This window comes from Schistocerca americana, unplaced genomic scaffold, assembly GCF_021461395.2.
Source record: "Schistocerca americana isolate TAMUIC-IGC-003095 unplaced genomic scaffold, iqSchAmer2.1 HiC_scaffold_180, whole genome shotgun sequence".
Lineage (NCBI taxonomy): Eukaryota > Metazoa > Arthropoda > Insecta > Orthoptera > Acrididae > Schistocerca > Schistocerca americana.
In genome coordinates this window covers 75,455-101,699 of record NW_025725885.1, presented here as the reverse complement: position 1 = coordinate 101,699, position 26,245 = coordinate 75,455, and the positions used below count along the sequence as shown (strand labels likewise).

At 54.1% G+C, this 26,245-nt stretch overlaps 55 non-coding genes across 55 annotated transcripts; 11 read left to right on the top strand and 44 right to left on the bottom strand.

Moving 5' to 3' along the window:
• Positions 1-4,062: 4,062 nt before the first annotated feature.
• On the top strand, positions 4,063-4,134 carry Trnag-ucc. The gene has a single exon. It is a non-coding gene; the product is annotated as a tRNA-Gly (tRNA).
• Positions 4,135-4,715: 581 nt separating this feature from the next.
• Trnai-aau lies at positions 4,716-4,789 on the bottom strand. Its single transcript has one exon. It is a non-coding gene; the product is annotated as a tRNA-Ile (tRNA).
• A 198-nt stretch (positions 4,790-4,987) lies between these two features.
• On the bottom strand, positions 4,988-5,059 carry Trnae-uuc. Its single transcript has one exon. It is a non-coding gene; the product is annotated as a tRNA-Glu (tRNA).
• Positions 5,060-5,324: 265 nt separating this feature from the next.
• Trnam-cau lies at positions 5,325-5,397 on the bottom strand. The gene has a single exon. It is a non-coding gene; the product is annotated as a tRNA-Met (tRNA).
• A 293-nt stretch (positions 5,398-5,690) lies between these two features.
• On the bottom strand, positions 5,691-5,761 carry Trnag-gcc. Its single transcript has one exon. It is a non-coding gene; the product is annotated as a tRNA-Gly (tRNA).
• A 341-nt stretch (positions 5,762-6,102) lies between these two features.
• Positions 6,103-6,174, top strand: Trnag-ucc. Its single transcript has one exon. It is a non-coding gene; the product is annotated as a tRNA-Gly (tRNA).
• A 581-nt stretch (positions 6,175-6,755) lies between these two features.
• Trnai-aau lies at positions 6,756-6,829 on the bottom strand. The gene has a single exon. It is a non-coding gene; the product is annotated as a tRNA-Ile (tRNA).
• Positions 6,830-7,027: 198 nt separating this feature from the next.
• Trnae-uuc lies at positions 7,028-7,099 on the bottom strand. Its single transcript has one exon. It is a non-coding gene; the product is annotated as a tRNA-Glu (tRNA).
• Positions 7,100-7,364: 265 nt separating this feature from the next.
• On the bottom strand, positions 7,365-7,437 carry Trnam-cau. Its single transcript has one exon. It is a non-coding gene; the product is annotated as a tRNA-Met (tRNA).
• A 293-nt stretch (positions 7,438-7,730) lies between these two features.
• Trnag-gcc lies at positions 7,731-7,801 on the bottom strand. The gene has a single exon. It is a non-coding gene; the product is annotated as a tRNA-Gly (tRNA).
• Positions 7,802-8,142: 341 nt separating this feature from the next.
• On the top strand, positions 8,143-8,214 carry Trnag-ucc. The gene has a single exon. It is a non-coding gene; the product is annotated as a tRNA-Gly (tRNA).
• A 581-nt stretch (positions 8,215-8,795) lies between these two features.
• Trnai-aau lies at positions 8,796-8,869 on the bottom strand. The gene has a single exon. It is a non-coding gene; the product is annotated as a tRNA-Ile (tRNA).
• Positions 8,870-9,067: 198 nt separating this feature from the next.
• Trnae-uuc lies at positions 9,068-9,139 on the bottom strand. The gene has a single exon. It is a non-coding gene; the product is annotated as a tRNA-Glu (tRNA).
• Positions 9,140-9,404: 265 nt separating this feature from the next.
• On the bottom strand, positions 9,405-9,477 carry Trnam-cau. The gene has a single exon. It is a non-coding gene; the product is annotated as a tRNA-Met (tRNA).
• A 293-nt stretch (positions 9,478-9,770) lies between these two features.
• Positions 9,771-9,841, bottom strand: Trnag-gcc. Its single transcript has one exon. It is a non-coding gene; the product is annotated as a tRNA-Gly (tRNA).
• Positions 9,842-10,182: 341 nt separating this feature from the next.
• Positions 10,183-10,254, top strand: Trnag-ucc. The gene has a single exon. It is a non-coding gene; the product is annotated as a tRNA-Gly (tRNA).
• Positions 10,255-10,835: 581 nt separating this feature from the next.
• On the bottom strand, positions 10,836-10,909 carry Trnai-aau. Its single transcript has one exon. It is a non-coding gene; the product is annotated as a tRNA-Ile (tRNA).
• A 198-nt stretch (positions 10,910-11,107) lies between these two features.
• Trnae-uuc lies at positions 11,108-11,178 on the bottom strand. Its single transcript has one exon. It is a non-coding gene; the product is annotated as a tRNA-Glu (tRNA).
• A 265-nt stretch (positions 11,179-11,443) lies between these two features.
• Trnam-cau lies at positions 11,444-11,516 on the bottom strand. The gene has a single exon. It is a non-coding gene; the product is annotated as a tRNA-Met (tRNA).
• A 293-nt stretch (positions 11,517-11,809) lies between these two features.
• Trnag-gcc lies at positions 11,810-11,880 on the bottom strand. Its single transcript has one exon. It is a non-coding gene; the product is annotated as a tRNA-Gly (tRNA).
• A 341-nt stretch (positions 11,881-12,221) lies between these two features.
• Trnag-ucc lies at positions 12,222-12,293 on the top strand. The gene has a single exon. It is a non-coding gene; the product is annotated as a tRNA-Gly (tRNA).
• Positions 12,294-12,874: 581 nt separating this feature from the next.
• Trnai-aau lies at positions 12,875-12,948 on the bottom strand. The gene has a single exon. It is a non-coding gene; the product is annotated as a tRNA-Ile (tRNA).
• Positions 12,949-13,146: 198 nt separating this feature from the next.
• On the bottom strand, positions 13,147-13,218 carry Trnae-uuc. The gene has a single exon. It is a non-coding gene; the product is annotated as a tRNA-Glu (tRNA).
• Positions 13,219-13,483: 265 nt separating this feature from the next.
• On the bottom strand, positions 13,484-13,556 carry Trnam-cau. Its single transcript has one exon. It is a non-coding gene; the product is annotated as a tRNA-Met (tRNA).
• Positions 13,557-13,849: 293 nt separating this feature from the next.
• Trnag-gcc lies at positions 13,850-13,920 on the bottom strand. The gene has a single exon. It is a non-coding gene; the product is annotated as a tRNA-Gly (tRNA).
• A 341-nt stretch (positions 13,921-14,261) lies between these two features.
• Trnag-ucc lies at positions 14,262-14,333 on the top strand. The gene has a single exon. It is a non-coding gene; the product is annotated as a tRNA-Gly (tRNA).
• Positions 14,334-14,914: 581 nt separating this feature from the next.
• On the bottom strand, positions 14,915-14,988 carry Trnai-aau. Its single transcript has one exon. It is a non-coding gene; the product is annotated as a tRNA-Ile (tRNA).
• Positions 14,989-15,186: 198 nt separating this feature from the next.
• Positions 15,187-15,258, bottom strand: Trnae-uuc. Its single transcript has one exon. It is a non-coding gene; the product is annotated as a tRNA-Glu (tRNA).
• Positions 15,259-15,523: 265 nt separating this feature from the next.
• Positions 15,524-15,596, bottom strand: Trnam-cau. The gene has a single exon. It is a non-coding gene; the product is annotated as a tRNA-Met (tRNA).
• A 293-nt stretch (positions 15,597-15,889) lies between these two features.
• Trnag-gcc lies at positions 15,890-15,960 on the bottom strand. The gene has a single exon. It is a non-coding gene; the product is annotated as a tRNA-Gly (tRNA).
• A 341-nt stretch (positions 15,961-16,301) lies between these two features.
• On the top strand, positions 16,302-16,373 carry Trnag-ucc. Its single transcript has one exon. It is a non-coding gene; the product is annotated as a tRNA-Gly (tRNA).
• A 581-nt stretch (positions 16,374-16,954) lies between these two features.
• On the bottom strand, positions 16,955-17,028 carry Trnai-aau. The gene has a single exon. It is a non-coding gene; the product is annotated as a tRNA-Ile (tRNA).
• Positions 17,029-17,226: 198 nt separating this feature from the next.
• On the bottom strand, positions 17,227-17,298 carry Trnae-uuc. The gene has a single exon. It is a non-coding gene; the product is annotated as a tRNA-Glu (tRNA).
• Positions 17,299-17,563: 265 nt separating this feature from the next.
• Trnam-cau lies at positions 17,564-17,636 on the bottom strand. Its single transcript has one exon. It is a non-coding gene; the product is annotated as a tRNA-Met (tRNA).
• Positions 17,637-17,929: 293 nt separating this feature from the next.
• On the bottom strand, positions 17,930-18,000 carry Trnag-gcc. The gene has a single exon. It is a non-coding gene; the product is annotated as a tRNA-Gly (tRNA).
• Positions 18,001-18,341: 341 nt separating this feature from the next.
• Trnag-ucc lies at positions 18,342-18,413 on the top strand. Its single transcript has one exon. It is a non-coding gene; the product is annotated as a tRNA-Gly (tRNA).
• Positions 18,414-18,994: 581 nt separating this feature from the next.
• Trnai-aau lies at positions 18,995-19,068 on the bottom strand. The gene has a single exon. It is a non-coding gene; the product is annotated as a tRNA-Ile (tRNA).
• A 198-nt stretch (positions 19,069-19,266) lies between these two features.
• On the bottom strand, positions 19,267-19,338 carry Trnae-uuc. The gene has a single exon. It is a non-coding gene; the product is annotated as a tRNA-Glu (tRNA).
• A 265-nt stretch (positions 19,339-19,603) lies between these two features.
• Trnam-cau lies at positions 19,604-19,676 on the bottom strand. Its single transcript has one exon. It is a non-coding gene; the product is annotated as a tRNA-Met (tRNA).
• Positions 19,677-19,969: 293 nt separating this feature from the next.
• Positions 19,970-20,040, bottom strand: Trnag-gcc. Its single transcript has one exon. It is a non-coding gene; the product is annotated as a tRNA-Gly (tRNA).
• A 341-nt stretch (positions 20,041-20,381) lies between these two features.
• Positions 20,382-20,453, top strand: Trnag-ucc. The gene has a single exon. It is a non-coding gene; the product is annotated as a tRNA-Gly (tRNA).
• Positions 20,454-21,034: 581 nt separating this feature from the next.
• Positions 21,035-21,108, bottom strand: Trnai-aau. The gene has a single exon. It is a non-coding gene; the product is annotated as a tRNA-Ile (tRNA).
• A 198-nt stretch (positions 21,109-21,306) lies between these two features.
• On the bottom strand, positions 21,307-21,378 carry Trnae-uuc. The gene has a single exon. It is a non-coding gene; the product is annotated as a tRNA-Glu (tRNA).
• Positions 21,379-21,643: 265 nt separating this feature from the next.
• Trnam-cau lies at positions 21,644-21,716 on the bottom strand. Its single transcript has one exon. It is a non-coding gene; the product is annotated as a tRNA-Met (tRNA).
• A 293-nt stretch (positions 21,717-22,009) lies between these two features.
• On the bottom strand, positions 22,010-22,080 carry Trnag-gcc. Its single transcript has one exon. It is a non-coding gene; the product is annotated as a tRNA-Gly (tRNA).
• A 341-nt stretch (positions 22,081-22,421) lies between these two features.
• Trnag-ucc lies at positions 22,422-22,493 on the top strand. Its single transcript has one exon. It is a non-coding gene; the product is annotated as a tRNA-Gly (tRNA).
• Positions 22,494-23,074: 581 nt separating this feature from the next.
• Trnai-aau lies at positions 23,075-23,148 on the bottom strand. Its single transcript has one exon. It is a non-coding gene; the product is annotated as a tRNA-Ile (tRNA).
• A 198-nt stretch (positions 23,149-23,346) lies between these two features.
• Positions 23,347-23,418, bottom strand: Trnae-uuc. Its single transcript has one exon. It is a non-coding gene; the product is annotated as a tRNA-Glu (tRNA).
• A 265-nt stretch (positions 23,419-23,683) lies between these two features.
• Trnam-cau lies at positions 23,684-23,756 on the bottom strand. Its single transcript has one exon. It is a non-coding gene; the product is annotated as a tRNA-Met (tRNA).
• A 293-nt stretch (positions 23,757-24,049) lies between these two features.
• On the bottom strand, positions 24,050-24,120 carry Trnag-gcc. The gene has a single exon. It is a non-coding gene; the product is annotated as a tRNA-Gly (tRNA).
• A 341-nt stretch (positions 24,121-24,461) lies between these two features.
• Positions 24,462-24,533, top strand: Trnag-ucc. Its single transcript has one exon. It is a non-coding gene; the product is annotated as a tRNA-Gly (tRNA).
• A 581-nt stretch (positions 24,534-25,114) lies between these two features.
• Positions 25,115-25,188, bottom strand: Trnai-aau. Its single transcript has one exon. It is a non-coding gene; the product is annotated as a tRNA-Ile (tRNA).
• A 198-nt stretch (positions 25,189-25,386) lies between these two features.
• Positions 25,387-25,458, bottom strand: Trnae-uuc. Its single transcript has one exon. It is a non-coding gene; the product is annotated as a tRNA-Glu (tRNA).
• A 265-nt stretch (positions 25,459-25,723) lies between these two features.
• Positions 25,724-25,796, bottom strand: Trnam-cau. The gene has a single exon. It is a non-coding gene; the product is annotated as a tRNA-Met (tRNA).
• Positions 25,797-26,089: 293 nt separating this feature from the next.
• Positions 26,090-26,160, bottom strand: Trnag-gcc. Its single transcript has one exon. It is a non-coding gene; the product is annotated as a tRNA-Gly (tRNA).
• Positions 26,161-26,245: the final 85 nt, after the last annotated feature.

Below are 26,245 nucleotides of genomic sequence, written 5' to 3'. Positions count from 1 at the left end.
TGTGGGCACGCTACAATGTCGAGTCCTAAAATTTTGTGGGTGCGCACAACACGGAACCAGTCCCGTTCAGCAGACAGTCCCCGCCGACCCAGTGGTACCAATACAGTTTTCCGCGTATTCAGAACGGCGCCAGAGGCACGTTCGTACAATGTCAGAACATCGCGAACTCTGTCCAAGTCATGTGCCCGCCCCATGAAAAGTCCCACATCGTCAGCATAGGCAGCACATTTGAGAGAGACGTGACAGACCTGGACACCTTCAATGATTCGACCGACTGCGCGCAAAAACGGGTCGAGCGCAATGACAAATAGGAGCATTGATAAAGGACAGCCCTGTCTGACGGATCTTGTAATAGGAATGGGCGGCGACTGCCAACCATTGATGACAATTACTGACGTCGCCGATGTTAAAAGATTCCGTATAGCATCGAGAAAGTGGCCGCCGAACCCCAGTTTTGTCATGACGGACAGAAGATAATCGTGCCCGATACGGTCGAATGCATTGGCAAAATCGATGGAGAGAATGCCAGCGGACAGGTCATTAAGGGCTGCGTACGCGACCACGTCTCGGTATGAAGCCGCAGCGTGAAAAATGCTACGGCGTTGCACACCACACGACCGAAAGGGACTGATTATCTTGTCCATGACCACATTGAGTTTCGTTGCGAGGCATCGTGCCGCCAGTTTATAGTCTGCATTTAAAAGTGTGATAGGGCGTAATGCCTCAACACGGCATGCTGTCGGTGTCTTCGGAATTAATATAATACGCCCTGCAATGAACTTCGAAGGGACAGCAGCACCACGAACAATTTCATTTATCATGATCGTCAATGTCTCACCGAAAATATCCCAATAAGCCAGGTAAAATTCGATGGGAAGGCCATCTGGACCTGGAGACTTCCCTCGACGACACGAACGTAACACATCTTTCACATCGTCCCGTGATAACATCTCATCCAGTGACTGACGGTCAGATTCGGAGATGACAGTATCCAATTCATCTAACAGAAAGGAACGTGCGACATCATCGGCAGCTGTCCGTCCGAACAATCTCTTAAAGTGGTCGGTGACGTGGGGAACGATCTCATGCTTCGCCGTGAGACGAGCACCAGTTTCCGTGATGAGGGTGGTAATGTCTTTCCTCCGCGCCAACCGTTTCTCGCGTGCCAAGTGGTAAAGCGTTGGCACTTCGTCAATGGTCTCACACTGCGGTCGGCTCCTGATCAGAACACCTTGTGCCTTGTGGAGGTGATGCTGGAGTATCTTGCTTTTAATTCTAGTCAAACGTGCACGTAAGTTTTGATCTGGCGCCACGGGCGCATCAAGCGCATCTTGGAGGCACTGCTGATAAAAGGCAATGGTGCGCCTCTCCCAAAATGACGCCTCCCTTGCATACCGCATCGCAACACTGCGCAACTGCGGTTTGGCTAAGTCGACCCACCATTGTAAGACCGAGGCATAACTTCCCCGTTTTTCAGAACAAAACTGCCACACGTTCTGAATCTCGCAACGTAAACCGGCGTCAGAGAGATGACGGGTATTGAGTTTCCAAACACGGGAAGGGGGCGCCTGCCTATTTGCCAGTAATTGCACGTCACACACAACACCGCAGTGATCGCTAAAGGCGACGGGATGTACCGCAACCCTCTGAAGATAGGTTTGAAGCGGCCGCGACACATAAATGCGATCAATTCTGCTGGCACCGTTCGCATAAAAATGTGTGTATTGCGTCGTGGTAGGATGAAAATGACGCCAAACATCGATCAAGTCATTTGTCACAATTAGTTGGGAAAGTTCCGGGCACATGGTAGCCGTGGGAAATTGATCGGCTCCGGCAGTAACACAGTTAAAATCGCCGCCAACTACTACATTGCGGGTCGACGCAAAAAACGGAACCACATCTTGATTAAAAAAAACAGAACGTGCACGTTTATGATCAGTGCCACTCGGCGCGTATATATTAATAAATGTGACATCCTGGATCGTACACGTAAGTAAGCGGCCATTCGGTAAAAATTGAACGTTAGTTGGTTGTAATACAGTTTTATAAAGAACAGCGGTGCCACAAGTACCTTCAACGTTAATGTTATAGATGACATCATAACCAGGGACGTTATTGAAGCGCTTAACAGTAACTTCTTGGAGCAATGCAACGTCATAGCCTCCCAAAGTTAAAAAGTCTATAAAACTTGCTATTTTATGCGCAGCTATGATGCGATTTACATTGAGTGATAAAACTGAGAAGATCTTTAGATGTTGACGAGCGGCGGCCATTTAAAACACAGACACTCAAGTATTAGCAAGAAAAATGAAAAACGGAAGACGCAGATGCAGCGTCTCAAGCACACCAATAAAACTGTCAAGAAGCACTGCAACCCATTACGTAACTCGTGGACAATACTGTGCAGAAAATTACTGTCAGCGTGCAGGAAACAGCGTAACATAACGTCGCAGGTAAACGGGGCACGAATTACAGCAGGTCCGCCGAAAGCCGCTAATGGGATCCAGGGTCGTCCTCCTCCTGCTTCCACCAGGGCGTCTCCGTTGGTCGGTCGGTCGGTTGGGCGCGACCACCAGCGGTGTCTGTGTACGTGGCCTCGTCCGCCTGTGTTGTTGCTGTACCGGCGGCCGACGTCGCCGAATGCCTGCGCGTGCGCTGCGGCAGCTGCTCGCTACTTTGCTCGCTTTTGCGCTTAGCAGCATGCGCACCCTGTTCGCGTGCCGTATTTAAGAACACCTTGAGATGTGCAGTTTGTTCCCTTATACGCTCCTGGCGCGCAGAGCTGTCAGAGGCAGGGGGGCACGATGTCTGAACTTCACTCTCACTGCCACTCTCTGAGACAGGGGTGCACGGTAAATCATCTGACTGCTGACTCCTAGTACCCTTATTTTTATTTTTCTTTGTACGCCCTTTCCTCGGTGCCAGGGGAACCTCTTCAGGCGGCGGAGGCGGTGGTAAGGAGGTGTCCATCTCTTCCGAAATAGCAACTGGTGCATGATCCGAAACATCTGGGACCTCCTTAGCAACTGAATCCGATTCTACTACAGCCGAGGACAAAATGGGAGCGTCCTCCATTCGTTCCTGTGGCGCGTCTACAGTAACATTCACCTCACTTGGTACATCCTCAGCACGAAGAGGGTCGGCAGGGCGGGGTTGTGATACAGTGCCCGCTACTATTTCACTCAGTAGTGGCACAAAGTGGCCACCAGTAGCCGCAGCATCACTACGTAGGAGCTGCACGGGTCGTCTACGGGGACAATCAACACGTAAATGCTCAGTGGAATGACAAATTGAGCATGTGGGTGGCTGGCCGATATAAGTCACTTGAGCCCTACAGCCCGCAATCATTACGTAGGATGGAATGTGTTTCTTCAGGTCAATGCGAACACTACGTACTCCACTATTAACCTGGTACCGGTACGCGCTAGACCACTTTTCGTTTACTACCGACAAGACAACGCCGTACTGAGTGAGAGCACGTGCAATCAAATCATTGCCGCATTCAGGGGGCACATTAAATACTCGGACCGTTCTAACACCATAACCCGAGGGCACAATCTGCACATCACTGACTGTGCCATCGACATGCCTAAATTTACGCACTCCGCCAAATTTTTCAACAAATCTTTCACAGATGTCGCCGGAAAAGAACTTCAAAAATAGCGAATATTGCGCGAAATCCAACTGAAAAGTGTCCACTAGATCTTCCGGGATTTTCAAATTTTCGAATATAAATTCGTGGATTTCAAAAGCGGTGGGCCGCAAAGCATTTCGATCGAACACAAACTGCGCAGTGTTTGCCCTAGTAACTGTCGACATGGTACTCACGTTGAAGAAACTTGAACACGTGGACCTCGAAACACTCGCTGAGCGCCGCCCCGCGATGTAAACAAAGCCGCAACCGCTCCGCTGCTCCGCGCGATGTGCGCGGATACGCTGTCCGAATGCGTCTGGATGTGCTCCCCTAGCCTGCCTCGAAATGCGCCTGCCGGGTACGATCACCTTCGGCCGCTGCCGACAGGCGGGAAGCCGACTCAGCGCGGTGGCGGGGCGCTCGCTTGTGCGGTGGTGGTGTAATGGTCAGCATAGTTGCCTTCCAAGCAGTTGATCCGGGTTCGATTCCCGGCCACCGCAGCAGGCTTTTAATTTCGCCTATGAGTACTTTTGCCACGCGCTCTTAAACTATTGTTTTTTCGCCCTCTTACTCGCTGCATACCAGCCCTTAGTGTGTCTCGACTTGTCTCGACTTTGCTCAGCTCACGCGAGAGCTGACGCTCTCAAATCGGCCTATATCAAAACGACAAGCACGAGAAACGACTGAGAGAGGTAAGGAGAGGCAAGGCGATGGACACACAGCACGCCCCCTTCATTTCACGGTGGCGTCTCCCTGGCCGAATCGGGCTGTAGCTCCGAAAACAATGGAGAAACAAAAATAGGAAGTAAAACTGCCAATAGTGCCCTGTGTTCCCATGCGCTCACCCGCCCAAGTACTGACAAGGGCCAAAGTTGTTACGCATCGGCAATCGGACATTTTCTTTCATTTTCTCTAACCAGTGTATTCAAGATATTATGGCCATTGCCGAGCGAATGCTGTAGTGCTTCCCCACGAGTCGGGTTCGGATCCTCTGTCAACTTCCACGCAGGGTGATGATCATTTGGTCATCACACTCGCCAGCTGAAATCGGCGCTGCCTTTTCGCAGTAGTACAAGAGTAGTGGCCCGTGGGGGGATCGAACCCACGACCTTCGCGTTATTAGCACGACGCTCTAACCAACTGAGCTAACGGGCCTCGGCAGATGCAGTTGCTCAGCCCTACGCTGGAATCAGCTGGCATGAAGCCATACACCATTCCTACGGTCGTCGTGTGTCTGCTTCCCTAGTCTATATTCTGCTGACGGTCACGAAACAGTAGCTATATTGCGAGCAGGACGGGAAACGGCCGCTCGGACAGCTCAAACTTGTCACGATTCGTGTGGAAAAAATTCCGTTCCGGTACCGGGAATCGAACCCGGGCCTCCTGGGTGAAAGCCAGGTATCCTAGCCACTAGACCACACCGGATGCGGCCGTTTCATTCGCCCGTTCGTACGGTCGCTTGTCGCATTGTCGCTCTCTTTGCGAGCATCTTTGCACATACTGACTGGCAAGGCGCGCACCTCAAACGTCGCAGAGCAATGCTTTTGGCTTCATGCTCTGCTGGGAGAAGAGGAAAAGGGAAGCTGTATGTAAACATTTTCCCGCTGAAGCGTTGAAACGTTGTGGATAACAAACAAGAAATAAGTTGGCGCCCTAGCAACAGCACCACCATCAGTCACAGAAAATTAGATGCCCCGGGTGAGGATCGAACTCACGACCTTAAGATTATGAGACTTACGCGCTGCCTACTGCGCTACCGAGGCAGGCGATCGTTACACTTTCTGGAATCTTGGTAAGTACCGAATACAAGTGGTAGAGAGTCTGCACTCCCTGGCTCATTTTTTCTGTTGCTACACGTGCATTCACGGCGCGGCAGGCAACTTGCGATGCTAGGCCGACGCCAGTATGTACAATAGCACGCAGGAGTCCAAACGAGCAGTCGTCCGCGCTGCATGATTGGTTCTTTCCACACGGAATCCCGCGGTTCATTCTCATGGCTCACGCAGTTCGAGTGCGAAAGACACGCAGCACCCCTACCGGAGAAAAAACAAAATGATGCATCGGCCGGGAATCGAACCCGGGCCGCCCGCGTGGCAGGCGAGCATTCTACCACTGAACCACCGATGCTCGGGCCGGCGGTACCTTCACGCTGCTTCCCGAGCAGGTGTCTCAAGGGAAAGTGGGACTGCCGTCAAGCGCCGTAGCATTCTGTGGAGAAGATGCTGCAGACGCTGAATCCTGCACTGCGCTGCTTAAAGATGCCGCCAGAACGCGGTCCTCTGCGTACTCTTGCGTCGCCGGCGCCGACTCTTGCCAAAGGATGCGAAATGTGCGCGGATACGCTGTCCGAATGCGTCTGGATGTGCTCCCCTAGCCTGCCTCGAAATGCGCCTGCCGGGTACGATCACCTTCGGCCGCTGCCGACAGGCGGGAAGCCGACTCAGCGCGGTGGCGGGGCGCTCGCTTGTGCGGTGGTGGTGTAATGGTCAGCATAGTTGCCTTCCAAGCAGTTGATCCGGGTTCGATTCCCGGCCACCGCAGCAGGCTTTTAATTTCGCCTATGAGTACTTTTGCCACGCGCTCTTAAACTATTGTTTTTTCGCCCTCTTACTCGCTGCATACCAGCCCTTAGTGTGTCTCGACTTGTCTCGACTTTGCTCAGCTGACGCGAGAGCTGACGCTCTCAAATCGGCCTATATCAAAACGACAAGCACGAGAAACGACTGAGAGAGGTAAGGAGAGGCGAGGCGATGGACACACAGCACGCCCCCTTCATTTCACGGTGGCGTCTCCCTGACCGAATCGGGCTGTAGCTCCGAAAACAATGGAGAAACAAAAATAGGAAGTAAAACTGCCAATAGTGCCCTGTGTTCCCATGCGCTCACCCGCCCAAGTACTGACAAGGGCCAAAGTTGTTACGCATCGGCAATCGGACATTTTCTTTCATTTTCTCTAACCAGTGTATTCAAGATATTATGGCCATTGCCGAGCGAATGCTGTAGTGCTTCCCCACGAGTCGGGTTCGGATCCTCTGTCAACTTCCACGCAGGGTGATGATCATTTGGTCATCACACTCGCCAGCTGAAATCGGCGCTGCCTTTTCGCAGTAGTACAAGAGTAGTGGCCCGTGGGGGGATCGAACCCACGACCTTCGCGTTATTAGCACGACGCTCTAACCAACTGAGCTAACGGGCCTCGGCAGATGCAGTTGCTCAGCCCTACGCTGGAATCAGCTGGCATGAAGCCATACACCATTCCTACGGTCGTCGTGTGTCTGCTTCCCTAGTCTATATTCTGCTGACGGTCACGAAACAGTAGCTATATTGCGAGCAGGACGGGAAACGGCCGCTCGGACAGCTCAAACTTGTCACGATTCGTGTGGAAAAAATTCCGTTCCGGTACCGGGAATCGAACCCGGGCCTCCAGGGTGAAAGCCAGGTATCCTAGCCACTAGACCACACCGGATGCGGCCGTTTCATTCGCCCGTTCGTACGGTCGCTTGTCGCATTGTCGCTCTCTTTGCGAGCATCTTTGCACATACTGACTGGCAAGGCGCGCACCTCAAACGTCGCAGAGCAATGCTTTTGGCTTCATGCTCTGCTGGGAGAAGAGGAAAAGGGAAGCTGTATGTAAATATTTTCCCGCTGAAGCGTTGAAACGTTGTGGATAACAAACAAGAAATAAGTTGGCGCCCTAGCAACAGCACCACCATCAGTCACAGAAAATTAGATGCCCCGGGTGAGGATCGAACTCACGACCTTAAGATTATGAGACTTACGCGCTGCCTACTGCGCTACCGAGGCAGGCGATCGTTACACTTTCTGGAATCTTGGTAAGTACCGAATACAAGTGGTAGAGAGTCTGCACTCCCTGGCTCATTTTTTCTGTTGCTACACGTGCATTCACGGCGCGGCAGGCAACTTGCGATGCTAGGCCGACGCCAGTATGTACAATAGCACGCAGGAGTCCAAACGAGCAGTCGTCCGCGCTGCATGATTGGTTCTTTCCACACGGAATCCCGCGGTTCATTCTCATGGCTCACGCAGTTCGAGTGCGAAAGACACGCAGCACCCCTACCGGAGAAAAAACAAAATGATGCATCGGCCGGGAATCGAACCCGGGCCGCCCGCATGGCAGGCGAGCATTCTACCACTGAACCACCGATGCTCGGGCCGGCGGTACCTTCACGCTGCTTCCCGAGCAGGTGTCTCAAGGGAAAGTGGGACTGCCGTCAAGCGCCGTAGCATTCTGTGGAGAAGATGCTGCAGACGCTGAATCCTGCACTGCGCTGCTTAAAGATGCCGCCAGAACGCGGTCCTCTGCGTACTCTTGCGTCGCCGGCGCCGACTCTTGCCAAAGGATGCGAAATGTGCGCGGATACGCTGTCCGAATGCGTCTGGATGTGCTCCCCTAGCCTGCCTCGAAATGCGCCTGCCGGGTACGATCACCTTCGGCCGCTGCCGACAGGCGGGAAGCCGACTCAGCGCGGTGGCGGGGCGCTCGCTTGTGCGGTGGTGGTGTAATGGTCAGCATAGTTGCCTTCCAAGCAGTTGATCCGGGTTCGATTCCCGGCCACCGCAGCAGGCTTTTAATTTCGCCTATGAGTACTTTTGCCACGCGCTCTTAAACTATTGTTTTTTCGCCCTCTTACTCGCTGCATACCAGCCCTTAGTGTGTCTCGACTTGTCTCGACTTTGCTCAGCTGACGCGAGAGCTGACGCTCTCAAATCGGCCTATATCAAAACGACAAGCACGAGAAACGACTGAGAGAGGTAAGGAGAGGCGAGGCGATGGACACACAGCACGCCCCCTTCATTTCACGGTGGCGTCTCCCTGACCGAATCGGGCTGTAGCTCCGAAAACAATGGAGAAACAAAAATAGGAAGTAAAACTGCCAATAGTGCCCTGTGTTCCCATGCGCTCACCCGCCCAAGTACTGACAAGGGCCAAAGTTGTTACGCATCGGCAATCGGACATTTTCTTTCATTTTCTCTAACCAGTGTATTCAAGATATTATGGCCATTGCCGAGCGAATGCTGTAGTGCTTCCCCACGAGTCGGGTTCGGATCCTCTGTCAACTTCCACGCAGGGTGATGATCATTTGGTCATCACACTCGCCAGCTGAAATCGGCGCTGCCTTTTCGCAGTAGTACAAGAGTAGTGGCCCGTGGGGGGATCGAACCCACGACCTTCGCGTTATTAGCACGACGCTCTAACCAACTGAGCTAACGGGCCTCGGCAGATGCAGTTGCTCAGCCCTACGCTGGAATCAGCTGGCATGAAGCCATACACCATTCCTACGGTCGTCGTGTGTCTGCTTCCCTAGTCTATATTCTGCTGACGGTCACGAAACAGTAGCTATATTGCGAGCAGGACGGGAAACGGCCGCTCGGACAGCTCAAACTTGTCACGATTCGTGTGGAAAAAATTCCGTTCCGGTACCGGGAATCGAACCCGGGCCTACTGGGTGAAAGCCAGGTATCCTAGCCACTAGACCACACCGGATGCGGCCGTTTCATTCGCCCGTTCGTACGGTCGCTTGTCGCATTGTCGCTCTCTTTGCGAGCATCTTTGCACATACTGACTGGCAAGGCGCGCACCTCAAACGTCGCAGAGCAATGCTTTTGGCTTCATGCTCTGCTGGGAGAAGAGGAAAAGGGAAGCTGTATGTAAACATTTTCCCGCTGAAGCGTTGAAACGTTGTGGATAACAAACAAGAAATAAGTTGGCGCCCTAGCAACAGCACCACCATCAGTCACAGAAAATTAGATGCCCCGGGTGAGGATCGAACTCACGACCTTAAGATTATGAGACTTACGCGCTGCCTACTGCGCTACCGAGGCAGGCGATCGTTACACTTTCTGGAATCTTGGTAAGTACCGAATACAAGTGGTAGAGAGTCTGCACTCCCTGGCTCATTTTTTCTGTTGCTACACGTGCATTCACGGCGCGGCAGGCAACTTGCGATGCTAGGCCGACGCCAGTATGTACAATAGCACGCAGGAGTCCAAACGAGCAGTCGTCCGCGCTGCATGATTGGTTCTTTCCACACGGAATCCCGCGGTTCATTCTCATGGCTCACGCAGTTCGAGTGCGAAAGACACGCAGCACCCCTACCGGAGAAAAAACAAAATGATGCATCGGCCGGGAATCGAACCCGGGCCGCCCGCGTGGCAGGCGAGCATTCTACCACTGAACCACCGATGCTCGGGCCGGCGGTACCTTCACGCTGCTTCCCGAGCAGGTGTCTCAAGGGAAAGTGGGACTGCCGTCAAGCGCCGTAGCATTCTGTGGAGAAGATGCTGCAGACGCTGAATCCTGCACTGCGCTGCTTAAAGATGCCGCCAGAACGCGGTCCTCTGCGTACTCTTGCGTCGCCGGCGCCGACTCTTGCCAAAGGATGCGAAATGTGCGCGGATACGCTGTCCGAATGCGTCTGGATGTGCTCCCCTAGCCTGCCTCGAAATGCGCCTGCCGGGTACGATCACCTTCGGCCGCTGCCGACAGGCGGGAAGCCGACTCAGCGCGGTGGCGGGGCGCTCGCTTGTGCGGTGGTGGTGTAATGGTCAGCATAGTTGCCTTCCAAGCAGTTGATCCGGGTTCGATTCCCGGCCACCGCAGCAGGCTTTTAATTTCGCCTATGAGTACTTTTGCCACGCGCTCTTAAACTATTGTTTTTTCGCCCTCTTACTCGCTGCATACCAGCCCTTAGTGTGTCTCGACTTGTCTCGACTTTGCTCAGCTGACGCGAGAGCTGACGCTCTCAAATCGGCCTATATCAAAACGACAAGCACGAGAAACGACTGAGAGAGGTAAGGAGAGGCGAGGCGATGGACACACAGCACGCCCCCTTCATTTCACGGTGGCGTCTCCCTGACCGAATCGGGCTGTAGCTCCGAAAACAATGGAGAAACAAAAATAGGAAGTAAAACTGCCAATAGTGCCCTGTGTTCCCATGCGCTCACCCGCCCAAGTACTGACAAGGGCCAAAGTTGTTACGCATCGGCAATCGGACATTTTCTTTCATTTTCTCTAACCAGTGTATTCAAGATATTATGGCTATTGCCGAGCGAATGCTGTAGTGCTTCCCCACGAGTCGGGTTCGGATCCTCAGTCAACTTCCACGCAGGGTGATGATCATTTGGTCATCACACTCGCCAGCTGAAATCGGCGCTGCCTTTTCGCAGTAGTACAAGAGTAGTGGCCCGTGGGGGGATCGAACCCACGACCTTCGCGTTATTAGCACGACGCTCTAACCAACTGAGCTAACGGGCCTCGGCAGATGCAGTTGCTCAGCCCTACGCTGGAATCAGCTGGCATGAAGCCATACACCATTCCTACGGTCGTCGTGTGTCTGCTTCCCTAGTCTATATTCTGCTGACGGTCACGAAACAGTAGCTATATTGCGAGCAGGACGGGAAACGGCCGCTCGGACAGCTCAAACTTGTCACGATTCGTGTGGAAAAAATTCCGTTCCGGTACCGGGAATCGAACCCGGGCTACTGGGTGAAAGCCAGGTATCCTAGCCACTAGACCACACCGGATGCGGCCGTTTCATTCGCCCGTTCGTACGGTCGCTTGTCGCATTGTCGCTCTCTTTGCGAGCATCTTTGCACATACTGACTGGCAAGGCGCGCACCTCAAACGTCGCAGAGCAATGCTTTTGGCTTCATGCTCTGCTGGGAGAAGAGGAAAAGGGAAGCTGTATGTAAATATTTTCCCGCTGAAGCGTTGAAACGTTGTGGATAACAAACAAGAAATAAGTTGGCGCCCTAGCAACAGCACCACCATCAGTCACAGAAAATTAGATGCCCCGGGTGAGGATCGAACTCACGACCTTAAGATTATGAGACTTACGCGCTGCCTACTGCGCTACCGAGGCAGGCGATCGTTACACTTTCTGGAATCTTGGTAAGTACCGAATACAAGTGGTAGAGAGTCTGCACTCCCTGGCTCATTTTTTCTGTTGCTACACGTGCATTCACGGCGCGGCAGGCAACTTGCGATGCTAGGCCGACGCCAGTATGTACAATAGCACGCAGGAGTCCAAACGAGCAGTCGTCCGCGCTGCATGATTGGTTCTTTCCACACGGAATCCCGCGGTTCATTCTCATGGCTCACGCAGTTCGAGTGCGAAAGACACGCAGCACCCCTACCGGAGAAAAAACAAAATGATGCATCGGCCGGGAATCGAACCCGGGCCGCCCGCGTGGCAGGCGAGCATTCTACCACTGAACCACCGATGCTCGGGCCGGCGGTACCTTCACGCTGCTTTCCGAGCAGGTGTCTCAAGGGAAAGTGGGACTGCCGTCAAGCGCCGTAGCATTCTGTGGAGAAGATGCTGCAGACGCTGAATCCTGCACTGCGCTGCTTAAAGATGCCGCCAGAACGCGGTCCTCTGCGTACTCTTGCGTCGCCGGCGCCGACTCTTGCCAAAGGATGCGAAATGTGCGCGGATACGCTGTCCGAATGCGTCTGGATGTGCTCCCCTAGCCTGCCTCGAAATGCGCCTGCCGGGTACGATCACCTTCGGCCGCTGCCGACAGGCGGGAAGCCGACTCAGCGCGGTGGCGGGGCGCTCGCTTGTGCGGTGGTGGTGTAATGGTCAGCATAGTTGCCTTCCAAGCAGTTGATCCGGGTTCGATTCCCGGCCACCGCAGCAGGCTTTTAATTTCGCCTATGAGTACTTTTGCCACGCGCTCTTAAACTATTGTTTTTTCGCCCTCTTACTCGCTGCATACCAGCCCTTAGTGTGTCTCGACTTGTCTCGACTTTGCTCAGCTGACGCGAGAGCTGACGCTCTCAAATCGGCCTATATCAAAACGACAAGCACGAGAAACGACTGAGAGAGGTAAGGAGAGGCGAGGCGATGGACACACAGCACGCCCCCTTCATTTCACGGTGGCGTCTCCCTGACCGAATCGGGCTGTAGCTCCGAAAACAATGGAGAAACAAAAATAGGAAGTAAAACTGCCAATAGTGCCCTGTGTTCCCATGCGCTCACCCGCCCAAGTACTGACAAGGGCCAAAGTTGTTACGCATCGGCAATCGGACATTTTCTTTCATTTTCTCTAACCAGTGTATTCAAGATATTATGGCCATTGCCGAGCGAATGCTGTAGTGCTTCCCCACGAGTCGGGTTCGGATCCTCTGTCAACTTCCACGCAGGGTGATGATCATTTGGTCATCACACTCGCCAGCTGAAATCGGCGCTGCCTTTTCGCAGTAGTACAAGAGTAGTGGCCCGTGGGGGGATCGAACCCACGACCTTCGCGTTATTAGCACGACGCTCTAACCAACTGAGCTAACGGGCCTCGGCAGATGCAGTTGCTCAGCCCTACGCTGGAATCAGCTGGCATGAAGCCATACACCATTCCTACGGTCGTCGTGTGTCTGCTTCCCTAGTCTATATTCTGCTGACGGTCACGAAACAGTAGCTATATTGCGAGCAGGACGGGAAACGGCCGCTCGGACAGCTCAAACTTGTCACGATTCGTGTGGAAAAAATTCCGTTCCGGTACCGGGAATCGAACCCGGGCCTCCTGGGTGAAAGCCAGGTATCCTAGCCACTAGACCACACCGGATGCGGCCGTTTCATTCGCCCGTTCGTACGGTCGCTTGTCGCATTGTCGCTCTCTTTGCGAGCATCTTTGCACATACTGACTGGCAAGGCGCGCACCTCAAACGTCGCAGAGCAATGCTTTTGGCTTCATGCTCTGCTGGGAGAAGAGGAAAAGGGAAGCTGTATGTAAATATTTTCCCGCTGAAGCGTTGAAACGTTGTGGATAACAAACAAGAAATAAGTTGGCGCCCTAGCAACAGCACCACCATCAGTCACAGAAAATTAGATGCCCCGGGTGAGGATCGAACTCACGACCTTAAGATTATGAGACTTACGCGCTGCCTACTGCGCTACCGAGGCAGGCGATCGTTACACTTTCTGGAATCTTGGTAAGTACCGAATACAAGTGGTAGAGAGTCTGCACTCCCTGGCTCATTTTTTCTGTTGCTACACGTGCATTCACGGCGCGGCAGGCAACTTGCGATGCTAGGCCGACGCCAGTATGTACAATAGCACGCAGGAGTCCAAACGAGCAGTCGTCCGCGCTGCATGATTGGTTCTTTCCACACGGAATCCCGCGGTTCATTCTCATGGCTCACGCAGTTCGAGTGCGAAAGACACGCAGCACCCCTACTGGAGAAAAAACAAAATGATGCATCGGCCGGGAATCGAACCCGGGCCGCCCGCGTGGCAGGCGAGCATTCTACCACTGAACCACCGATGCTCGGGCCGGCGGTACCTTCACGCTGCTTCCCGAGCAGGTGTCTCAAGGGAAAGTGGGACTGCCGTCAAGCGCCGTAGCATTCTGTGGAGAAGATGCTGCAGACGCTGAATCCTGCACTGCGCTGCTTAAAGATGCCGCCAGAACGCGGTCCTCTGCGTACTCTTGCGTCGCCGGCGCCGACTCTTGCCAAAGGATGCGAAATGTGCGCGGATACGCTGTCCGAATGCGTCTGGATGTGCTCCCCTAGCCTGCCTCGAAATGCGCCTGCCGGGTACGATCACCTTCGGCCGCCGCCGACAGGCGGGAAGCCGAATCAGCGCGGTGGCGGGGCGCTCGCTTGTGCGGTGGTGGTGTAATGGTCAGCATAGTTGCCTTCCAAGCAGTTGATCCGGGTTCGATTCCCGGCCACCGCAGCAGGCTTTTAATTTCGCCTATGAGTACTTTTGCCACGCGCTCTTAAACTATTGTTTTTTCGCCCTCTTACTCGCTGCATACCAGCCCTTAGTGTGTCTCGACTTGTCTCGACTTTGCTCAGCTGACGCGAGAGCTGACGCTCTCAAATCGGCCTATATCAAAACGACAAGCACGAGAAACGACTGAGAGAGGTAAGGAGAGGCGAGGCGATGGACACACAGCACGCCCCCTTCATTTCACGGTGGCGTCTCCCTGACCGAATCGGGCTGTAGCTCCGAAAACAATGGAGAAACAAAAATAGGAAGTAAAACTGCCAATAGTGCCCTGTGTTCCCATGCGCTCACCCGCCCAAGTACTGACAAGGGCCAAAGTTGTTACGCATCGGCAATCGGACATTTTCTTTCATTTTCTCTAACCAGTGTATTCAAGATATTATGGCCATTGCCGAGCGAATGCTGTAGTGCTTCCCCGCGAGTCGGGTTCGGATCCTCTGTCAACTTCCACGCAGGGTGATGATCATTTGGTCATCACACTCGCCAGCTGAAATCGGCGCTGCCTTTTCGCAATAGTACAAGAGTAGTGGCCCGTGGGGGGATCGAACCCACGACCTTCGCGTTATTAGCACGACGCTCTAACCAACTGAGCTAACGGGCCTCGGCAGATGCAGTTGCTCAGCCCTACGCTGGAATCAGCTGGCATGAAGCCATACACCATTCCTACGGTCGTCGTGTGTCTGCTTCCCTAGTCTATATTCTGCTGACGGTCACGAAACAGTAGCTATATTGCGAGCAGGACGGGAAACGGCCGCTCGGACAGCTCAAACTTGTCACGATTCGTGTGGAAAAAATTCCGTTCCGGTACCGGGAATCGAACCCGGGCCTCCTGGGTGAAAGCCAGGTATCCTAGCCACTAGACCACACCGGATGCGGCCGTTTCATTCGCCCGTTCGTACGGTCGCTTGTCGCATTGTCGCTCTCTTTGCGAGCATCTTTGCACATACTGACTGGCAAGGCGCGCACCTCAAACGTCGCAGAGCAATGCTTTTGGCTTCATGCTCTGCTGGGAGAAGAGGAAAAGGGAAGCTGTATGTAAACATTTTCCCGCTGAAGCGTTGAAACGTTGTGGATAACAAACAAGAAATAAGTTGGCGCCCTAGCAACAGCACCACCATCAGTCACAGAAAATTAGATGCCCCGGGTGAGGATCGAACTCACGACCTTAAGATTATGAGACTTACGCGCTGCCTACTGCGCTACCGAGGCAGGCGATCGTTACACTTTCTGGAATCTTGGTAAGTACCGAATACAAGTGGTAGAGAGTCTGCACTCCCTGGCTCATTTTTTCTGTTGCTACACGTGCATTCACGGCGCGGCAGGCAACTTGCGATGCTAGGCCGACGCCAGTATGTACAATAGCACGCAGGAGTCCAAACGAGCAGTCGTCCGCGCTGCATGATTGGTTCTTTCCACACGGAATCCCGCGGTTCATTCTCATGGCTCACGCAGTTCGAGTGCGAAAGACACGCAGCACCCCTACCGGAGAAAAAACAAAATGATGCATCGGCCGGGAATCGAACCCGGGCCGCCCGCGTGGCAGGCGAGCATTCTACCACTGAACCACCGATGCTCGGGCCGGCGGTACCTTCACGCTGCTTCCCGAGCAGGTGTCTCAAGGGAAAGTGGGACTGCCGTCAAGCGCCGTAGCATTCTGTGGAGAAGATGCTGCAGACGCTGAATCCTGCACTGCGCTGCTTAAAGATGCCGCCAGAACGCGGTCCTCTGCGTACTCTTGCGTCGCCGGCGCCGACTCTTGCCAAAGGATGCGAAATGTGCGCGGATACGCTGTCCGAATGCGTCTGGATGTGCTCCCCTAGCCTGCCTCGAAATGCGCCTGCCGGGTACGATCACCTTCGGCCGCTGCCGACAGGCGGGAAGCCGACTCAGCGCGGTGGCGGGGCGCTCGCTTGTGCGGTGGTGGTGTAATGGTCAGCATAGTTGCCTTCCAAGCAGTTGATCCGGGTTCGATTCCCGGCCACCGCAGCAGGCTTTTAATTTCGCCTATGAGTACTTTTGCCACGCGCTCTTAAACTATTGTTTTTTCGCCCTCTTACTCGCTGCATACCAGCCCTTAGTGTGTCTCGACTTGTCTCGACTTTGCTCAGCTGACGCGAGAGCTGACGCTCTCAAATCGGCCTATATCAAAACGACAAGCACGAGAAACGACTGAGAGAGGTAAGGAGAGGCGAGGCGATGGACACACAGCACGCCCCCTTCATTTCACGGTGGCGTCTCCCTGACCGAATCGGGCTGTAGCTCCGAAAACAATGGAGAAACAAAAATAGGAAGTAAAACTGCCAATAGTGCCCTGTGTTCCCATGCGCTCACCCGCCCAAGTACTGACAAGGGCCAAAGTTGTTACGCATCGGCAATCGGACATTTTCTTTCATTTTCTCTAACCAGTGTATTCAAGATATTATGGCCATTGCCGAGCGAATGCTGTAGTGCTTCCCCACGAGTCGGGTTCGGATCCTCTGTCAACTTCCACGCAGGGTGATGATCATTTGGTCATCACACTCGCCAGCTGAAATCGGCGCTGCCTTTTCGCAGTAGTACAAGAGTAGTGGCCCGTGGGGGGATCGAACCCACGACCTTCGCGTTATTAGCACGACGCTCTAACCAACTGAGCTAACGGGCCTCGGCAGATGCAGTTGCTCAGCCCTACGCTGGAATCAGCTGGCATGAAGCCATACACCATTCCTACGGTCGTCGTGTGTCTGCTTCCCTAGTCTATATTCTGCTGACGGTCACGAAACAGTAGCTATATTGCGAGCAGGACGGGAAACGGCCGCTCGGACAGCTCAAACTTGTCACGATTCGTGTGGAAAAAATTCCGTTCCGGTACCGGGAATCGAACCCGGGCCTCCTGGGTGAAAGCCAGGTATCCTAGCCACTAGACCACACCGGATGCGGCCGTTTCATTCGCCCGTTCGTACGGTCGCTTGTCGCATTGTCGCTCTCTTTGCGAGCATCTTTGCACATACTGACTGGCAAGGCGCGCACCTCAAACGTCGCAGAGCAATGCTTTTGGCTTCATGCTCTGCTGGGAGAAGAGGAAAAGGGAAGCTGTATGTAAACATTTTCCCGCTGAAGCGTTGAAACGTTGTGGATAACAAACAAGAAATAAGTTGGCGCCCTAGCAACAGCACCACCATCAGTCACAGAAAATTAGATGCCCCGGGTGAGGATCGAACTCACGACCTTAAGATTATGAGACTTACGCGCTGCCTACTGCGCTACCGAGGCAGGCGATCGTTACACTTTCTGGAATCTTGGTAAGTACCGAATACAAGTGGTAGAGAGTCTGCACTCCCTGGCTCATTTTTTCTGTTGCTACACGTGCATTCACGGCGCGGCAGGCAACTTGCGATGCTAGGCCGACGCCAGTATGTACAATAGCACGCAGGAGTCCAAACGAGCAGTCGTCCGCGCTGCATGATTGGTTCTTTCCACACGGAATCCCGCGGTTCATTCTCATGGCTCACGCAGTTCGAGTGCGAAAGACACGCAGCACCCCTACCGGAGAAAAAACAAAATGATGCATCGGCCGGGAATCGAACCCGGGCCGCCCGCGTGGCAGGCGAGCATTCTACCACTGAACCACCGATGCTCGGGCCGGCGGTACCTTCACGCTGCTTCCCGAGCAGGTGTCTCAAGGGAAAGTGGGACTGCCGTCAAGCGCCGTAGCATTCTGTGGAGAAGATGCTGCAGACGCTGAATCCTGCACTGCGCTGCTTAAAGATGCCGCCAGAACGCGGTCCTCTGCGTACTCTTGCGTCGCCGGCGCCGACTCTTGCCAAAGGATGCGAAATGTGCGCGGATACGCTGTCCGAATGCGTCTGGATGTGCTCCCCTAGCCTGCCTCGAAATGCGCCTGCCGGGTACGATCACCTTCGGCCGCCGCCGACAGGCGGGAAGCCGACTCAGCGCGGTGGCGGGGCGCTCGCTTGTGCGGTGGTGGTGTAATGGTCAGCATAGTTGCCTTCCAAGCAGTTGATCCGGGTTCGATTCCCGGCCACCGCAGCAGGCTTTTAATTTCGCCTATGAGTACTTTTGCCACGCGCTCTTAAACTATTGTTTTTTCGCCCTCTTACTCGCTGCATACCAGCCCTTAGTGTGTCTCGACTTGTCTCGACTTTGCTCAGCTGACGCGAGAGCTGACGCTCTCAAATCGGCCTATATCAAAACGACAAGCACGAGAAACGACTGAGAGAGGTAAGGAGAGGCGAGGCGATGGACACACAGCACGCCCCCTTCATTTCACGGTGGCGTCTCCCTGACCGAATCGGGCTGTAGCTCCGAAAACAATGGAGAAACAAAAATAGGAAGTAAAACTGCCAATAGTGCCCTGTGTTCCCATGCGCTCACCCGCCCAAGTACTGACAAGGGCCAAAGTTGTTACGCATCGGCAATCGGACATTTTCTTTCATTTTCTCTAACCAGTGTATTCAAGATATTATGGCCATTGCCGAGCGAATGCTGTAGTGCTTCCCCGCGAGTCGGGTTCGGATCCTCTGTCAACTTCCACGCAGGGTGATGATCATTTGGTCATCACACTCGCCAGCTGAAATCGGCGCTGCCTTTTCGCAATAGTACAAGAGTAGTGGCCCGTGGGGGGATCGAACCCACGACCTTCGCGTTATTAGCACGACGCTCTAACCAACTGAGCTAACGGGCCTCGGCAGATGCAGTTGCTCAGCCCTACGCTGGAATCAGCTGGCATGAAGCCATACACCATTCCTACGGTCGTCGTGTGTCTGCTTCCCTAGTCTATATTCTGCTGACGGTCACGAAACAGTAGCTATATTGCGAGCAGGACGGGAAACGGCCGCTCGGACAGCTCAAACTTGTCACGATTCGTGTGGAAAAAATTCCGTTCCGGTACCGGGAATCGAACCCGGGCCTCCTGGGTGAAAGCCAGGTATCCTAGCCACTAGACCACACCGGATGCGGCCGTTTCATTCGCCCGTTCGTACGGTCGCTTGTCGCATTGTCGCTCTCTTTGCGAGCATCTTTGCACATACTGACTGGCAAGGCGCGCACCTCAAACGTCGCAGAGCAATGCTTTTGGCTTCATGCTCTGCTGGGAGAAGAGGAAAAGGGAAGCTGTATGTAAACATTTTCCCGCTGAAGCGTTGAAACGTTGTGGATAACAAACAAGAAATAAGTTGGCGCCCTAGCAACAGCACCACCATCAGTCACAGAAAATTAGATGCCCCGGGTGAGGATCGAACTCACGACCTTAAGATTATGAGACTTACGCGCTGCCTACTGCGCTACCGAGGCAGGCGATCGTTACACTTTCTGGAATCTTGGTAAGTACCGAATACAAGTGGTAGAGAGTCTGCACTCCCTGGCTCATTTTTTCTGTTGCTACACGTGCATTCACGGCGCGGCAGGCAACTTGCGATGCTAGGCCGACGCCAGTATGTACAATAGCACGCAGGAGTCCAAACGAGCAGTCGTCCGCGCTGCATGATTGGTTCTTTCCACACGGAATCCCGCGGTTCATTCTCATGGCTCACGCAGTTCGAGTGCGAAAGACACGCAGCACCCCTACCGGAGAAAAAACAAAATGATGCATCGGCCGGGAATCGAACCCGGGCCGCCCGCGTGGCAGGCGAGCATTCTACCACTGAACCACCGATGCTCGGGCCGGCGGTACCTTCACGCTGCTTCCCGAGCAGGTGTCTCAAGGGAAAGTGGGACTGCCGTCAAGCGCCGTAGCATTCTGTGGAGAAGATGCTGCAGACGCTGAATCCTGCACTGCGCTGCTTAAAGATGCCGCCAGAACGCGGTCCTCTGCGTACTCTTGCGTCGCCGGCGCCGACTCTTGCCAAAGGATGCGAAATGTGCGCGGATACGCTGTCCGAATGCGTCTGGATGTGCTCCCCTAGCCTGCCTCGAAATGCGCCTGCCGGGTACGATCACCTTCGGCCGCTGCCGACAGGCGGGAAGCCGACTCAGCGCGGTGGCGGGGCGCTCGCTTGTGCGGTGGTGGTGTAATGGTCAGCATAGTTGCCTTCCAAGCAGTTGATCCGGGTTCGATTCCCGGCCACCGCAGCAGGCTTTTAATTTCGCCTATGAGTACTTTTGCCACGCGCTCTTAAACTATTGTTTTTTCGCCCTCTTACTCGCTGCATACCAGCCCTTAGTGTGTCTCGACTTGTCTCGACTTTGCTCAGCTGACGCGAGAGCTGACGCTCTCAAATCGGCCTATATCAAAACGACAAGCACGAGAAACGACTGAGAGAGGTAAGGAGAGGCGAGGCGATGGACACACAGCACGCCCCCTTCATTTCACGGTGGCGTCTCCCTGACCGAATCGGGCTGTAGCTCCGAAAACAATGGAGAAACAAAAATAGGAAGTAAAACTGCCAATAGTGCCCTGTGTTCCCATGCGCTCACCCGCCCAAGTACTGACAAGGGCCAAAGTTGTTACGCATCGGCAATCGGACATTTTCTTTCATTTTCTCTAACCAGTGTATTCAAGATATTATGGCCATTGCCGAGCGAATGCTGTAGTGCTTCCCCGCGAGTCGGGTTCGGATCCTCTGTCAACTTCCACGCAGGGTGATGATCATTTGGTCATCACACTCGCCAGCTGAAATCGGCGCTGCCTTTTCGCAATAGTACAAGAGTAGTGGCCCGTGGGGGGATCGAACCCACGACCTTCGCGTTATTAGCACGACGCTCTAACCAACTGAGCTAACGGGCCTCGGCAGATGCAGTTGCTCAGCCCTACGCTGGAATCAGCTGGCATGAAGCCATACACCATTCCTACGGTCGTCGTGTGTCTGCTTCCCTAGTCTATATTCTGCTGACGGTCACGAAACAGTAGCTATATTGCGAGCAGGACGGGAAACGGCCGCTCGGACAGCTCAAACTTGTCACGATTCGTGTGGAAAAAATTCCGTTCCGGTACCGGGAATCGAACCCGGGCCTCCTGGGTGAAAGCCAGGTATCCTAGCCACTAGACCACACCGGATGCGGCCGTTTCATTCGCCCGTTCGTACGGTCGCTTGTCGCATTGTCGCTCTCTTTGCGAGCATCTTTGCACATACTGACTGGCAAGGCGCGCACCTCAAACGTCGCAGAGCAATGCTTTTGGCTTCATGCTCTGCTGGGAGAAGAGGAAAAGGGAAGCTGTATGTAAACATTTTCCCGCTGAAGCGTTGAAACGTTGTGGATAACAAACAAGAAATAAGTTGGCGCCCTAGCAACAGCACCACCATCAGTCACAGAAAATTAGATGCCCCGGGTGAGGATCGAACTCACGACCTTAAGATTATGAGACTTACGCGCTGCCTACTGCGCTACCGAGGCAGGCGATCGTTACACTTTCTGGAATCTTGGTAAGTACCGAATACAAGTGGTAGAGAGTCTGCACTCCCTGGCTCATTTTTTCTGTTGCTACACGTGCATTCACGGCGCGGCAGGCAACTTGCGATGCTAGGCCGACGCCAGTATGTACAATAGCACGCAGGAGTCCAAACGAGCAGTCGTCCGCGCTGCATGATTGGTTCTTTCCACACGGAATCCCGCGGTTCATTCTCATGGCTCACGCAGTTCGAGTGCGAAAGACACGCAGCACCCCTACCGGAGAAAAAACAAAATGATGCATCGGCCGGGAATCGAACCCGGGCCGCCCGCGTGGCAGGCGAGCATTCTACCACTGAACCACCGATGCTCGGGCCGGCGGTACCTTCACGCTGCTTCCCGAGCAGGTGTCTCAAGGGAAAGTGGGACTGCCGTCAAGCGCCGTAGCATTCTGTGGAGAAGATGCTGCAGACGCTGAATCCTGCACTGCGCTGCTTAAAGATGCCGCCAGAACGCGGTCCTCTGCGTACTCTTGCGTCGCCGGCGCCGACTCTTGCCAAAGGATGCGAAATGTGCGCGGATACGCTGTCCGAATGCGTCTGGATGTGCTCCCCTAGCCTGCCTCGAAATGCGCCTGCCGGGTACGATCACCTTCGGCCGCTGCCGACAGGCGGGAAGCCGACTCAGCGCGGTGGCGGGGCGCTCGCTTGTGCGGTGGTGGTGTAATGGTCAGCATAGTTGCCTTCCAAGCAGTTGATCCGGGTTCGATTCCCGGCCACCGCAGCAGGCTTTTAATTTCGCCTATGAGTACTTTTGCCACGCGCTCTTAAACTATTGTTTTTTCGCCCTCTTACTCGCTGCATACCAGCCCTTAGTGTGTCTCGACCTGTCTCGACTTTGCTCAGCTGACGCGAGAGCTGACGCTCTCAAATCGGCCTATATCAAAACGACAAGCACGAGAAACGACTGAGAGAGGTAAGGAGAGGCGAGGCGATGGACACACAGCACGCCCCCTTCATTTCACGGTGGCGTCTCCCTGACCGAATCGGGCTGTAGCTCCGAAAACAATGGAGAAACAAAAATAGGAAGTAAAACTGCCAATAGTGCCCTGTGTTCCCATGCGCTCACCCGCCCAAGTACTGACAAGGGCCAAAGTTGTTACGCATCGGCAATCGGACATTTTCTTTCATTTTCTCTAACCAGTGTATTCAAGATATTATGGCCATTGCCGAGCGAATGCTGTAGTGCTTCCCCGCGAGTCGGGTTCGGATCCTCTGTCAACTTCCACGCAGGGTGATGATCATTTGGTCATCACACTCGCCAGCTGAAATCGGCGCTGCCTTTTCGCAGTAGTACAAGAGTAGTGGCCCGTGGGGGGATCGAACCCACGACCTTCGCGTTATTAGCACGACGCTCTAACCAACTGAGCTAACGGGCCTCGGCAGATGCAGTTGCTCAGCCCTACGCTGGAATCAGCTGGCATGAAGCCATACACCATTCCTACGGTCGTCGTGTGTCTGCTTCCCTAGTCTATATTCTGCTGACGGTCACGAAACAGTAGCTATATTGCGAGCAGGACGGGAAACGGCCGCTCGGACAGCTCAAACTTGTCACGATTCGTGTGGAAAAAATTCCGTTCCGGTACCGGGAATCGAACCCGGGCCTCCTGGGTGAAAGCCAGGTATCCTAGCCACTAGACCACACCGGATGCGGCCGTTTCATTCGCCCGTTCGTACGGTCGCTTGTCGCATTGTCGCTCTCTTTGCGAGCATCTTTGCACATACTGACTGGCAAGGCGCGCACCTCAAACGTCGCAGAGCAATGCTTTTGGCTTCATGCTCTGCTGGGAGAAGAGGAAAAGGGAAGCTGTATGTAAACATTTTCCCGCTGAAGCGTTGAAACGTTGTGGATAACAAACAAGAAATAAGTTGGCGCCCTAGCAACAGCACCACCATCAGTCACAGAAAATTAGATGCCCCGGGTGAGGATCGAACTCACGACCTTAAGATTATGAGACTTACGCGCTGCCTACTGCGCTACCGAGGCAGGCGATCGTTACACTTTCTGGAATCTTGGTAAGTACCGAATACAAGTGGTAGAGAGTCTGCACTCCCTGGCTCATTTTTTCTGTTGCTACACGTGCATTCACGGCGCGGCAGGCAACTTGCGATGCTAGGCCGACGCCAGTATGTACAATAGCACGCAGGAGTCCAAACGAGCAGTCGTCCGCGCTGCATGATTGGTTCTTTCCACACGGAATCCCGCGGTTCATTCTCATGGCTCACGCAGTTCGAGTGCGAAAGACACGCAGCACCCCTACCGGAGAAAAAACAAAATGATGCATCGGCCGGGAATCGAACCCGGGCCGCCCGCGTGGCAGGCGAGCATTCTACCACTGAACCACCGATGCTCGGGCCGGCGGTACCTTCACGCTGCTTCCCGAGCAGGTGTCTCAAGGGAAAGTGGGACTGCCGTCAAGCGCCGTAGCATTCTGTGGAGAAGATGCTGCAGACGCTGAATCCTGCACTGCGCTGCTTAAAGATGCCGCCAGAACGCGGTCCTCTGCGTACTCTTGCGTCGCCGGCGCCGACTCTTGCCAAAGGATGCGAAATGTGCGCGGATACGCTGTCCGAATGCGTCTGGATGTGCTCCCCTAGCCTGCCTCGAAATGCGCCTGCCGGGTACGATCACCTTCGGCCGCTGCCGACAGGCGGGAAGCCGACTCAGCGCGGTGGCGGGGCGCTCGCTTGTGCGGTGGTGGTGTAATGGTCAGCATAGTTGCCTTCCAAGCAGTTGATCCGGGTTCGATTCCCGGCCACCGCAGCAGGCTTTTAATTTCGCCTATGAGTACTTTTGCCACGCGCTCTTAAACTATTGTTTTTTCGCCCTCTTACTCGCTGCATACCAGCCCTTAGTGTGTCTCGACCTGTCTCGACTTTGCTCAGCTGACGCGAGAGCTGACGCTCTCAAATCGGCCTATATCAAAACGACAAGCACGAGAAACGACTGAGAGAGGTAAGGAGAGGCGAGGCGATGGACACACAGCACGCCCCCTTCATTTCACGGTGGCGTCTCCCTGACCGAATCGGGCTGTAGCTCCGAAAACAATGGAGAAACAAAAATAGGAAGTAAAACTGCCAATAGTGCCCTGTGTTCCCATGCGCTCACCCGCCCAAGTACTGACAAGGGCCAAAGTTGTTACGCATCGGCAATCGGACATTTTCTTTCATTTTCTCTAACCAGTGTATTCAAGATATTATGGCCATTGCCGAGCGAATGCTGTAGTGCTTCCCCGCGAGTCGGGTTCGGATCCTCTGTCAACTTCCACGCAGGGTGATGATCATTTGGTCATCACACTCGCCAGCTGAAATCGGCGCTGCCTTTTCGCAGTAGTACAAGAGTAGTGGCCCGTGGGGGGATCGAACCCACGACCTTCGCGTTATTAGCACGACGCTCTAACCAACTGAGCTAACGGGCCTCGGCAGACGCAGTTGCTCAGCCCTACGCTGGAATCAGCTGGCATGAAGCCATACACCATTCCTACGGTCGTCGTGTGTCTGCTTCCCTAGTCTATATTCTGCTGACGGTCACGAAACAGTAGCTATATTGCGAGCAGGACGGGAAACGGCCGCTCGGACAGCTCAAACTTGTCACGATTCGTGTGGAAAAAATTCCGTTCCGGTACCGGGAATCGAACCCGGGCCTCCTGGGTGAAAGCCAGGTATCCTAGCCACTAGACCACACCGGATGCGGCCGTTTCATTCGCCCGTTCGTACGGTCGCTTGTCGCATTGTCGCTCTCTTTGCGAGCATCTTTGCACATACTGACTGGCAAGGCGCGCACCTCAAACGTCGCAGAGCAATGCTTTTGGCTTCATGCTCTGCTGGGAGAAGAGGAAAAGGGAAGCTGTATGTAAACATTTTCCCGCTGAAGCGTTGAAACGTTGTGGATAACAAACAAGAAATAAGTTGGCGCCCTAGCAACAGCACCACCATCAGTCACAGAAAATTAGATGCCCCGGGTGAGGATCGAACTCACGACCTTAAGATTATGAGACTTACGCGCTGCCTACTGCGCTACCGAGGCAGGCGATCGTTACACTTTCTGGAATCTTGGTAAGTACCGAATACAAGTGGTAGAGAGTCTGCACTCCCTGGCTCATTTTTTCTGTTGCTACACGTGCATTCACGGCGCGGCAGGCAACTTGCGATGCTAGGCCGACGCCAGTATGTACAATAGCACGCAGGAGTCCAAACGAGCAGTCGTCCGCGCTGCATGATTGGTTCTTTCCACACGGAATCCCGCGGTTCATTCTCATGGCTCACGCAGTTCGAGTGCGAAAGACACGCAGCACCCCTACCGGAGAAAAAACAAAATGATGCATCGGCCGGGAATCGAACCCGGGCCGCCCGCGTGGCAGGCGAGCATTCTACCACTGAACCACCGATGCTCGGGCCGGCGGTACCTTCACGCTGCTTCCCGAGCAGGTGTCTCAAGGGAAAGTGGGACTGCCGTCAAGCGCCGTAGCATTCTGT